Source organism: Durio zibethinus, chromosome 22 (genome assembly GCF_047325235.1).
Source record: "Durio zibethinus cultivar Kanyao isolate XHJ-2024 chromosome 22, ASM4732523v1, whole genome shotgun sequence".
NCBI classification, from domain to species: Eukaryota; Viridiplantae; Streptophyta; class Magnoliopsida; order Malvales; family Malvaceae; genus Durio; species Durio zibethinus.
Genome location: NC_143183.1, coordinates 977,341 through 988,538, shown reverse-complemented (window position 1 = coordinate 988,538; position 11,198 = coordinate 977,341). Strand labels below are relative to the sequence as shown.

The 11,198-nt window shown below is 33.8% G+C and overlaps 1 pseudogene across 1 annotated transcript; it reads left to right on the top strand.

Moving 5' to 3' along the window:
- Positions 1–360: 360 nt before the first annotated feature.
- Positions 361–8,145, top strand: LOC111307556 (putative LRR receptor-like serine/threonine-protein kinase At5g37450; annotated as a pseudogene). Its single transcript, XR_016332115.1, has 18 exons — positions 361–432; positions 577–648; positions 1,757–1,900; positions 1,986–2,057; positions 2,140–2,211; positions 2,709–2,783; positions 3,016–3,081; positions 3,343–3,411; positions 3,582–3,653; positions 3,834–3,920; positions 4,139–4,207; positions 4,320–4,832; positions 5,188–5,319; positions 5,422–5,705; positions 6,194–6,245; positions 6,565–6,812; positions 7,103–7,237; positions 7,605–8,145. The product of XR_016332115.1 is annotated as a putative LRR receptor-like serine/threonine-protein kinase At5g37450 (transcript).
- Positions 8,146–11,198: the final 3,053 nt, after the last annotated feature.

The following is an 11,198-nucleotide window of genomic DNA, read 5'->3' as shown; positions in this document are numbered from 1 at the left end:
TCAGAAATTGGAAAAAAGGTGATCCATGTACATCAAACTGGACTGGAGTAATCTGCCCACGAAGCAAGATGATGGTTATTTCCATGTTCAAGAATTGTATGCTTATTCATTTATTTACCGGCTGCTATTGATTATTTTTTTTTCTGCATTACCGATTGAACTAGTATTCTATATATCAGTAGTGGGGTGAAATGATTCCCAAAGCGGGTTTGATTCTTCACAAGTGGCGTTTAAGATAATAATCCTTAACAATGGTGAAATGCTAGACTTAAGATGGTCTATTTTACTGACACATCTTTCAAAATTATATCAGGGTAATGTTCTAGTAATGTTTTTTGCATGGTTTCTCCTGTGATGCAGGCGGATGCTAAATTTGAATCTTTCCGGAAATCTTACTCCTGAACTTGGCCAACTATCTAATTTAACTATATTGTAAGTGGTATCAGGTCAACACCTAAGTTTTGGGTTGATCTTGGTGGAGATATTAAGTCTTCATCTATGTCTGTCATTGAGCTATCGTCAAATTCTTGCATCACCATCAATAACTTATTGTTTCTGTTCGTTCCTTTTGGGCAGGAATTTTATGTGGAACAATATTACTGGCAGTATACCAAAGGAGATAGGCAATATAAAATCATTGAAATACCTGTAAGTAATTCATATTTAGAAACTAACAAAAGGCATTTTTTCCTATAAAAAACTTTATCTGTGGTATTACTTCCTTGCCAACTGCTGTGACAAATTTCTAGCTTTTTCTCTTGTTTTATAGATTGGAAACAAAATTTGTGCTTAGCAAGACAAAATGCTTCCGCTGTCAAAACATGTGTAAAGGCAGTTTTGATATGTTTGGAATTCCAGATGTTTCTTTTTACCGATAAAATACAAAGAAAATGATGATACATAATCAATTAAAGGATGGAAGAATTTACAGATTGACTACATATTTTTCCTGTACAAGTTGAAGTTTATGATGCATGATGCACAAATATTGGCAGATGGGAATACCTATATCCACATTATTTGGAGAGAAAGAAAATTCATGCTTCATCAACATCCTTGTCAGACAAATACTAAAGTTTTCAAGCTAATAGTTGATTCTGTTCAATGTAAAGTTTCTGGTTTCAACTGGATCATAGATTCTCCTAGGAACAGAAATTTGCTTATTAAACGTAGGATTAGTCAGCAGGTTTTTTGGTTCTCAATTTTTGTTTCCATGTTTTGGCTGTCATCCCAAAAAAAAAAAAGAAAACAAAAAACAAAATCAAAAGAAAAGAGAGGGTGCTGGCAGATGGTGACTGGTATGGATTAGAAGGTTGATTAGAATACCATAGACTTTGTATGGATACGATTTCTAAAGTTTATAACTAAAGCTCATAATAAGTTAATTACACTGTGGGACATATTAATTAGAAACAGAACTTTCAAAAACTAGTTTGCATTTTTCTTCTTTAAGTTTAATACTACTTTGTGAGGCTTAGTCCTATTTCTAAATTTTCTTAAATTGTTTACTTTGTGCAAGTAACTTCAGATTGGATTCTGTGATTTCATCTATCATCTGATTGCAGATAGATACGGTTACATAATCACTAGGAAATAGTTCCTGATTTGTTCTCTCTTTTTTTTTTTTTTTTTTTTTTTTTCCAGTTTTTCTTTATAATTTTGACACGTTGTAACGACGGAGCAAGAGATTTTTTGTTAAAGATACGACTTCAAGTAAATGATTGCAGAAAGCTTACACCAGTACTCATGGTTGCAGGTTTTTAAGTGGAAATCAGCTTTCAGGATCTTTAGCGGACGAACTTGGTTATTTGCCTAACTTAATAATGTTTCAGATAGATTTGAATCAGATATCAGGATCACTGCCCAAATCTTTTGTGAATCTGGTCAGATGCAAGCATTTGTGAGTAAATAATACTAAATTAAATGCTTCTATATTAGGAAGTAATTGCATTAATAATCTTTTTTGAGCATTTTGTTAACTACAGTCACATGAGCAACAACTCAATCAGTGGGCAGATTCCACCGGAGCTCTCCAACATGCCTCAACTTCAACACTTGTAAGCTCACTAATAATTTCTATTCTTGTGTTTGTCACTAATTTTAGAAACTTATAATCATCTTATAACCATGGATGTGCAGCCTGTTGGACAACAATAACTTATCGGGCTATCTATCACCAGAACTTTCACAGATGCCAAGCTTGAAAATACTGTATGTGTGCTTTTCCTTTTAAGTATTCTTATGCACTACTATTAGATTAATTCTCTTCTACCGGGGTACAAAATATCATGGTTTTGGGTGCTGGTTCCTGGTCAATTCCTTTTGTATCTTGCTGCTATTAGATGAAGCATATCAGCAATTTAGTTCATAATTAACTAATAGTATCATGTAAATGCAAAGTAAAGGATCCCATATTTTTGTTTGTTGCTGGACAGTACTATTACTGTTTCTATCCTACATGCCTTTGATACATCCAAACAAACTAAAGCCTTTGATGCAGTGAAGCATCTCTATTAATCTATTTTCTTGTGAAATGAATTAACCTGTGCAATTTTACTGATCATTAGTTGAAGGGTTATTGAACAGCTTCCCGTCCGGTGTGAGACACTCTTTCCGAAAGTTCTTCCATCTTAATGCTGTCTATTGAAATAAATATGGTTTCCTTGAATGGAATTATGATAATTCTCATATGTTTCTTTTTATTGTAGCCAACTTGATAATAACAATTTTGGTGAAAATCAGATTCCTGCTTCTCACGGTAACATGGCCAACCTGGTAAAATTGTCAGTTTCTTTCTCTCCCTCTCAACTGACTTTCAGTTTAGTCATGGTTTTCATATCAAAGCATACCGTCAAACATGTTCAGATTGGGGAGAACTGAAAGTATATGAAGAATGGTCAAATGTTCAGAGTTGTAGCAAGGGCTTTTATGGTCTTATGTCTTCACCATTCTTTTACAGTTTCTCTCTTTAAATTTATACTGTTCCTCAAACTGCTATTCCATTCATCTCAACAGAAGTCTTAGGAACTGCAACTTGCAAGGAGCTATTCCTGATTTCAGTAGTACACCACTTCGTTTTCCGTAAGTCTTTGAGCACTTTTTAAGAGTGTTCTATTGCTTTTGTTTGTAATATTTCTGCATGTGTGCTGATATTTTTACCAGTAATTCTGTTCTATATTTTTTATATCAAGCTTGTCATACTGAGATAATGCTAATTTGTGAATTTGATATGTGAGTATTGATGTTTTCCTGTACGCAAATGGTTTAAGCAATACAACCACCGTTTTTTGCAGATTAACAAATTTAACTGTATCTCACTTCTTTGTGTTGTCCATATTCCAGTGATCTGAGACATAACCAACTTACAGGAGGGATCCCAACAAATAAGCTTTCTGATAATATCACAACTATGTAAGGGTTGCTCATGTACAAAGTCATCAAAACTCAATTCTCTCTCTCTCTCTCACTCTTTGACACACGCACACAAAAAAATTTTAGCTGCTGGTACCTTTATATGAATTTTCCTTTGATTTGTTATGCTAAAACGAGTCATTATTGTTTTTGTTCTTTAAATGGGGCAGTGATCTATCCTATAATTTGCTGAATGGATCTATCCCTTCAAATTTTTCTGGCCTTCCTAATCTTCAGAGATTGTAAGAATTATTCTTCACTTTTTGTTGCCAATTTCCTTTGCAGAAATTTTATATTGCATGTTTCAGCAATGTTGATTGATTGCTTTTATAGTGGTTTTTGAAAATGTTTGAGAAACTATCTTACTCAAGTCGAATGATATTATGACCAATGGACTTAACGAAGCTAACCTTTTGTTGCAGGTCAGTGGAAAACAATTCGTTAAGTGGAGATGTTCCCTCCAATGTTTGGCAAAATGTGAATTTTACTGCTAAAGCAACACTTCTCATGTAAGTCATTAGGGCAGAAAGCTATCATTTTGAGCTGCATGCATTTATTGCAAAAAGGTTTCTTAAAGAAACAGGAAAGTAGGATATTGTTGAGATACATATGATATATTTTCTGCTATTGAGATTAATTACGTCCAGCTAGTTGGAGGAATTGCTGGACTTGCCTGGTTCATGATAACATATATACCTGACCCTCTGTGCACATGCTTTACTTGCAGAGATTTACGGAATAATTTGCTTTCAAATATTTCTGGCAGTATAGATCCTCCTTCAAATGTTATAATTAGGTGAGCCTTGTTTGATATTTATTTCTGCATATGAAAAAGTATGTAATATACTTTAACATAACAGTTGCAAAATACTTTGATAATCTCTGATTAGTGCTTCCTGGATACTTAGGCTTGAGGGCAATCCTATCTGTGTCTCAGCAAATCAACTAAACATAGCCCATTTCTGTGGAATTACAATTGGAGATGATTATTCTGTGCCTGGAAGCTCAAATAACTCTACTGACATCTGCCTACCTCAAATTTGTCCAGTTAGTGAGAACTGTGAATATGTCCCAGAATCTCCTGTTGGCTTCTGTGCTATACCTCTTCTAGTTTGGTTACTTTTAAGAAGTCCTACCATATTAGATTTTCGACCATATATTGATGCATATAAGGAGCTCATAACAACCAGTCTTGGCTTGGATTTTTATCAACTATTTGTGGAATCATTTATATGGCAAACGGGGTTCTAGGCTACGGCTGAGTTTAAAATTTTTCCCTCAATACACCAGTAGGAAGCATAAATTCAACCCATATGAGATACAAATGATCATTGACATGATTGCTACATTTTCAATCCCTCCGAATGACACCTTTGGTCCATATGAGCTGATCACTTTTTGTCCTCCACATTATTCAAATGGTATCTTTACTATGTCTTTCCTTTCTTGTTCTTTTTTCTTTTTCAACCAAGCATCTAATTTTTCCTTTACAAATTTCATTTTTCTTTTTTATTATAGTTATAAATGACTCCTATCCTTTTTCCATTTTTTTTTAAAGGAACGTCTGACCAAACCAGCTAATTAAAATTGTTAGTCTAATTTTAGGCATGTGCATAAATGCTTTTGTCATTTGCTCTTCCCTTTCCAATGTTAACCCTCTGATTAATACGTAGTCTAGTAGATTGTATGTTGAACAAGGTGCTCCAGTAGTTTCAACTACTCTAATTTCTTTAGTGGAAATTAGCTTGATGATTCTTGTTATTGCTGTGAAATCAGGAATAATTAAAGGTGTCTTAATAGGAATAATCATAGTGGCCACATTTGTACTTGCACTATCTTTGGTTATTATGGTCCTCTTCTATAAAAGGCGCACCAGTTTCGGGCAGGAAATGTTAAAAAAACAGTCAAGTAAGTGTACATATAATTTCTCAATCGCCAGGCCTGGATATCATCTCTTGTTTACCATATATAACGGCAATGATCCTTGTTCCTTTTTTATTCCCACTGCAGCTTCAAAAGTTCCATTCAGAACTGAACGTGTTAAGGAATTCAGCTTTGTAGAACTTGAAGCAGCTACAAGCGGTTTCAAAGATACCTCTCAAGTTGGTCAAGGAGGCTATGGAAAGGTTTACAGAGGCATTTTGGCTAATGGAACAGTAGTGGCAATTAAGCGTGCCCGACAAGGATCTTTGCAGGGTCAGATAGAGTTCATAACTGAAATAGAACTGCTGTCACGATTACATCATCGGAACCTGGTTATTTTGGTTGGATACTGTAGCGAACAAGGCGAGCAGGTGCAGTCATTGCATTCCGTGCCATTTCTTGGAAAAGTATGATATAACAAACTAAATTAACTGAACACAAGGGGAACGAAGATTTAGCAAGAAAAGAAAAAAAAAAAAAGCCATCCGTCACCGAAAATCATGAGAAAAGCCTATGTATAGATACCTAAGCCATCGAAATTTCACTTGAGCGCAATACATTTTATCTGATAAATGTAGGATCTTGGTGCAGACCTGCTGATATGCTATATATTTTAAGCTTTATTTGCACATTTTTAATTGGATAAATCTTTCCTACTACATTTCAAGGCTGCAATAAACTTGGATATTCCCTTAGGAACCCTTTAATGCTCCTTTGATTATATTGGCTGATTATGCATGTCTTAGACATGGTGAATTTATTTCCCCATTGTATGAAAAGATACCAATTCAGCTTAAATCAGATGCATCTAATATTTGCATAGAAAAAGAAAGATAATGTTTGGCATTTTTCTTTGCAGATGTTAGTGTACGAGTTTATGCCCAACGGTTCTCTCCATGATCTTCTCTCAGGTAAATTTGTCATGTTTTTCTGATGTTAAGGGCTCAGTTGTATCAAGTAGAGGTTTTTACTTTTCAGAATGAAACTATTGATGCCAAATAAAGCAATACTTTTCCTTTGGCTAAACTGTACATGTGGTTTCTTTCAAACGTATAATTTCTGAAAATCCTGGCCATTTTTCTAATTCCACATGCTTTTTGACTTCGTCTTGATATTTGTCTGGTTCCTTCAAGATGAAAATCTACCAAAATTATTTTCCAGTTCACTGATTTTGACAGTTAATGTATATTGTTGCAAAATTTTACATTGTTTTAAGTGAACCAATCACAGATAGATACAGACATACCTTGAGTTTCTCCATGCGATTGCGTATTGCATTGGGTTCAGCCAAAGGCATCCTCTACCTTCATACTGAAGCTGATCCGCCGATCATTCATCGGGATATCAAGGCAAACAACATTTTGTTGGACTTCAAGTTTACCCCTAAAGTCTCTGATTTTGGAATCTCAAGGCTTGCACCAGTACCAGATGTTGAAGGAGCTTCAGCTCATGTATCCACAGTTGTGAAAGGCACACCAGTAAGATATTTGTGATAAATATATCACGTTTCCACAAGCAAACTAGCATAGCTTAGTTCTACACTCACACCAGGGATAGGGATTTAATTTTTCCCCAAGAACAGAAACCTTGAACTTTATCTGCCAATTTCTGAGCGACCTGGAACTCGTATATTGGTTTGAGCTGCAGTTAAAAATATATTTTATACACATCATTTTTGAGAAATGTTACAGCTGTAATTTGATGCATGAGTTCTTGCTTGCAGTGGAATGTTATCATGAAATTCACTTCCATTTTGTATTCTATATAGGGCTACCTGGATCCAGAATATTTCTTGATTCACAAGTTGACAGAGAAAAGTGATGTCTATAGCCTTGGAATAGTGTTTCTGGAGCTTTTGACAGGGATGCGGCCTATCTCTCATGGCAGAAACATTGTTCGAGAGGTACCAATTGCTAAGCTTCTTTATCTTTCTGCCACAAGCACTTTATTCAGTTTTCCTGGAAGATTTTTCTTCCCTTCCCCCCCCCCCCCTCCGGGGAAAAAAGAAAAAACAGTTAATCTCTACACTATATCAAGTCTGTAATGTAAATAATTATACTTGTGAATATAGGATTGATTTTGTATCTCTAAATTCATCACAACATTCTTAATTGAACAAAACAGTTAGAAACACCGTGATGCTATTATTAAGTCGAAAATCTTCTACTGTGGAATTTTCTCATTGGTAAATAAACATATTGTGGCAAGCAATCTGGAAATCTAGAACCCTTCTTTTCTTTAGTGAAATCATAAGTAAACACTTACTGCAGGTTTATGGAGCTTGTCAATCAGGATTGATGTTTTCCATCATAGACCAGAGAATGGGTTCATACTCTTATGAAAGTATCAAGAAATTTATGGCACTGGCGCTGAAGTGTTGCCAGGATGATCCCAAGGAACGACCAACAATGTTGGAAATTGTGAGAGAGTTAGAGAACTTATGCTTACTGCTTCCGGAGCCTGATATGATTCCAATAGAGCCAGATGCATCCACTTCCGAATGGTCAGGGGTTGGCTCATCGCTTCTCAACTCTGGAAGGAAATCCAAATTAAGGACCACTGAAATCTTAGGAAGTGAACTTGTCAGCGGTGAAATCCCCACCATCAGAGCTCGCTGATACTCAATGCAGGAATCAAATGTGGTCTTATCAGTTAATCATGATGAAATTAAGTTCATAATGTTGAATATTAGGAAAACAAATGGCTGCTAAGTTTATTATCTTTGTACGGCTTTGTTTTTACACATAAGAACTGGAAAATAAAATAAACATAGAATATCATGTTAATAATGAAGACAGTATTTTGGATTGATGATGCAAAAATCGATGTGTGCATGAGATAGTACAGATACTATGAATCCGACAGATAGCCCCTTCAACGTGTCTTATCATATGTCAACTTCCTTTTGTATCTCTCTCGATCAACAAGTTGATGATTTGATAACAAAGTCAACTAGTTGATCACATTCACAACCCCTTGCACTAAAAATGCCATCGTGAATCCACAACGAACTTCAAACCACGTGCACCGACTAAAGGCAACTTTTTAATAAATGCATCTACATATATTGCTGACTCTGTTCTTTCTGTTGCACTGAGGTTCATTAACACTAGAATTGAGAGAAATGGAAAGAATGGCATGCATTTCACTCATTTTATTTAACTATTCTGCTAATTAATTAGTAGTGTTGTGTTTGTTTCATTTTCTTCTTAAAAAAATATTAATGTATTTGTCTTTTTGAATTGTTTTATGAAGTAATTTATTGTTTTTTTTTCTTTGTATAGATTTTAATGATGTTCTTTTCATTAATATATTTGTACTGATCATAAGAATGTTTTGTGTTGAACCTTTATGTTTGACAGATGGCAAAGGCAATACTAAGTATTGTTCTTGTTTCATGTTACTTTGTTCTTCTTACTTCACCACAGTTTACTTCTCCGTCGGAAGGTTGATTTTGTTTTGGTTTAAATCCTTTATTTTTGCTCATATTTTGTTAGTGAAGAAATCTGTAGAATAAAATTATTTAATTTTTCTATATTTTTCTTATTATAATGCTAGAATTGCATGAAAATATAAGTTAAAGGCTGAATATTTTCAGTTTTAAAATTGAAGATTTTCATGTATTAAAACAATTAATCAAATGAGTAATTTACTTTGTACTCCTAATAAAAAAAATCTAATAGATTTGGTATAATTATCCAATTCACTCCTTATTCTAAAAATATGATATTTAACTAAAATAAACAAAGTCAATTAATCAAGTAATAATAAACATTAGATTTTCACACTCCCCCTCAAACTAGGTGGTAGATGTCAATTATACTCAGCTTGGACTTTAAATTCTCAAAGTTGTTTTGAGAAAGAGTCTTAATGAGTATATTTGCAGTTTGAAGGCATGTCGGAGTATAAACTAATATAATAATTCTTTCTTCTATCTTTTTTTTGATGAAGTGATGATCAATCTCTACACTTTTAGTGCTATCATGATGAATAAGATTCTTTGCTATACTTAAGGTAGCTTTGTTGTTACAGAATATTTTCATGAATTCTTCCGCAAAGACCTTTAACTCCCCTAGTAATATTTTCAGCCAAATTCCTTCACATATAACATGAGACATAGCTCTAAACTCAGCTTCTGCACTACTTCTAGCCACCACAGATTGCTTTTTATTTCACCAAATTTCATGAATTCTTCTACAAAGACCTTTAACTCCCCTAGTAATATTTTTAGCCAAATTCCTTCACATATAACATGAGACATAGCTCTAAACTCAGCTTCTGCACTACTTCTAGCCACCACAGATTGCTTCTTATTTCACCAAATAACCAAAATTTCCCACATATAAGTACAATAACTAGTAGTTAATCTTTGATTAATAACAGATCTAGCCCAATAAGTATCAGTGTAAATTTCAACGTGATATCTTCTTAAAAAATAATCTTTTACCATGACTTTTCTTTAGGTACTATAAGATTGGATACATAGCTTTCGAGTGTTCTTCAGTTGGGTTATTCATGAATTTGCTTACTAAGCTAACTGAAAAACCAATATCTAATCTTGTATGAGAGATAGAGATGAGTTTTCTAACAAGCCTTTGATATTTGCCCTTGTTAGTTGATGGACTTCCTTTTTTCATTCCTACCTTATTCATTGTGTCTATAGAGGTGTCAGAAGGTTTGCATCCAAGCATTCTAGTTTTCTTTAGTAAGTACAAGACATACTTACGCTGTGAAACAAATATGCCATTCTTTAAGCAAACTACCTCCATGCCAAGAAAATATTTGAGGTGTCTCAAATCTTTGATTTCAAATTCTTTAGCTAGGAGGTTCTTTAGGTTGCTAATTTTTTCTACATAGTCTCCAGTAAGAATAATGTCATTCATATAAACAATAAGATTGGCTATTTTTTCTTCAGGTGAATGTTTGACAAAGATGGTGTGATTGGTCTAGTATTGTGAAAAATCATACTTTTTTTACCATTTTTGTTAGTCTATCAAACTATGCATGTGAGGATTATTTGAGACTATATAAAGATTTTTGAAGCTTACATATCTTGCTAGAATTAACCTGGTTTTTGAATCCTAAAGGGATTTTCATGTGAACTTCTTTTTCTAGGTCTCCATTAAGAAATGCATTTTGGACATTTAGTTGGTAGAGTGACTAATCTAGATTTGCTGCTAATGATAATAATACCCTAATTGAATTAAGTTTAGTAACTGAAGCAAATGTTTCCTCATAGTCAATACCATAAGATTGAGTAAATCATTTTGCAACAAGGCAAACTTTGAATCTATTAATACTTCTATCTGCATTATGCTTGACAGTAAAAATCCATTTACACCAAACTAGATTTTTCTCTTTGGATAGTTCTAAAATCTCTTATGTTTTGTTCTTTTCTAGGGCCTTGATTTCTTCTAAAATAGTTATATTTCATTTTGGTAGCATGAGTGCTTCATGAATATTATTGAGAATTTGTATATTGTTTAGTGTGGTAATAAAAGTTGGATAACTGGGTGATAAACCTCTATAAGAAACTATATTACAAAATAGGTTTTGAGTACATGATTTCACACTTTTTCTTAAAGTAATCAATTGATCAAGATCATCAAAAGATTTAATTGCATCAGATTCAGTAAAAGTGTTACCTGTGCTGGTTTCAAGTATCTCTGGTATTAGTTTAGATTCTTGATTTTGCTTTGAAGGTGTACATCCTCCTAGATCCTTATGAGTTTTATGTCTTCTTGAATAGATAATCAATTCTTTGTTTGTTTTCCCTTATGTAGACTTTAGGCTTGGAGGATCTGGTTGGATGTTTTGAACTTGAAAGGAAGTTGAAGGATTTCATTAATATTTTGGATGTGAAA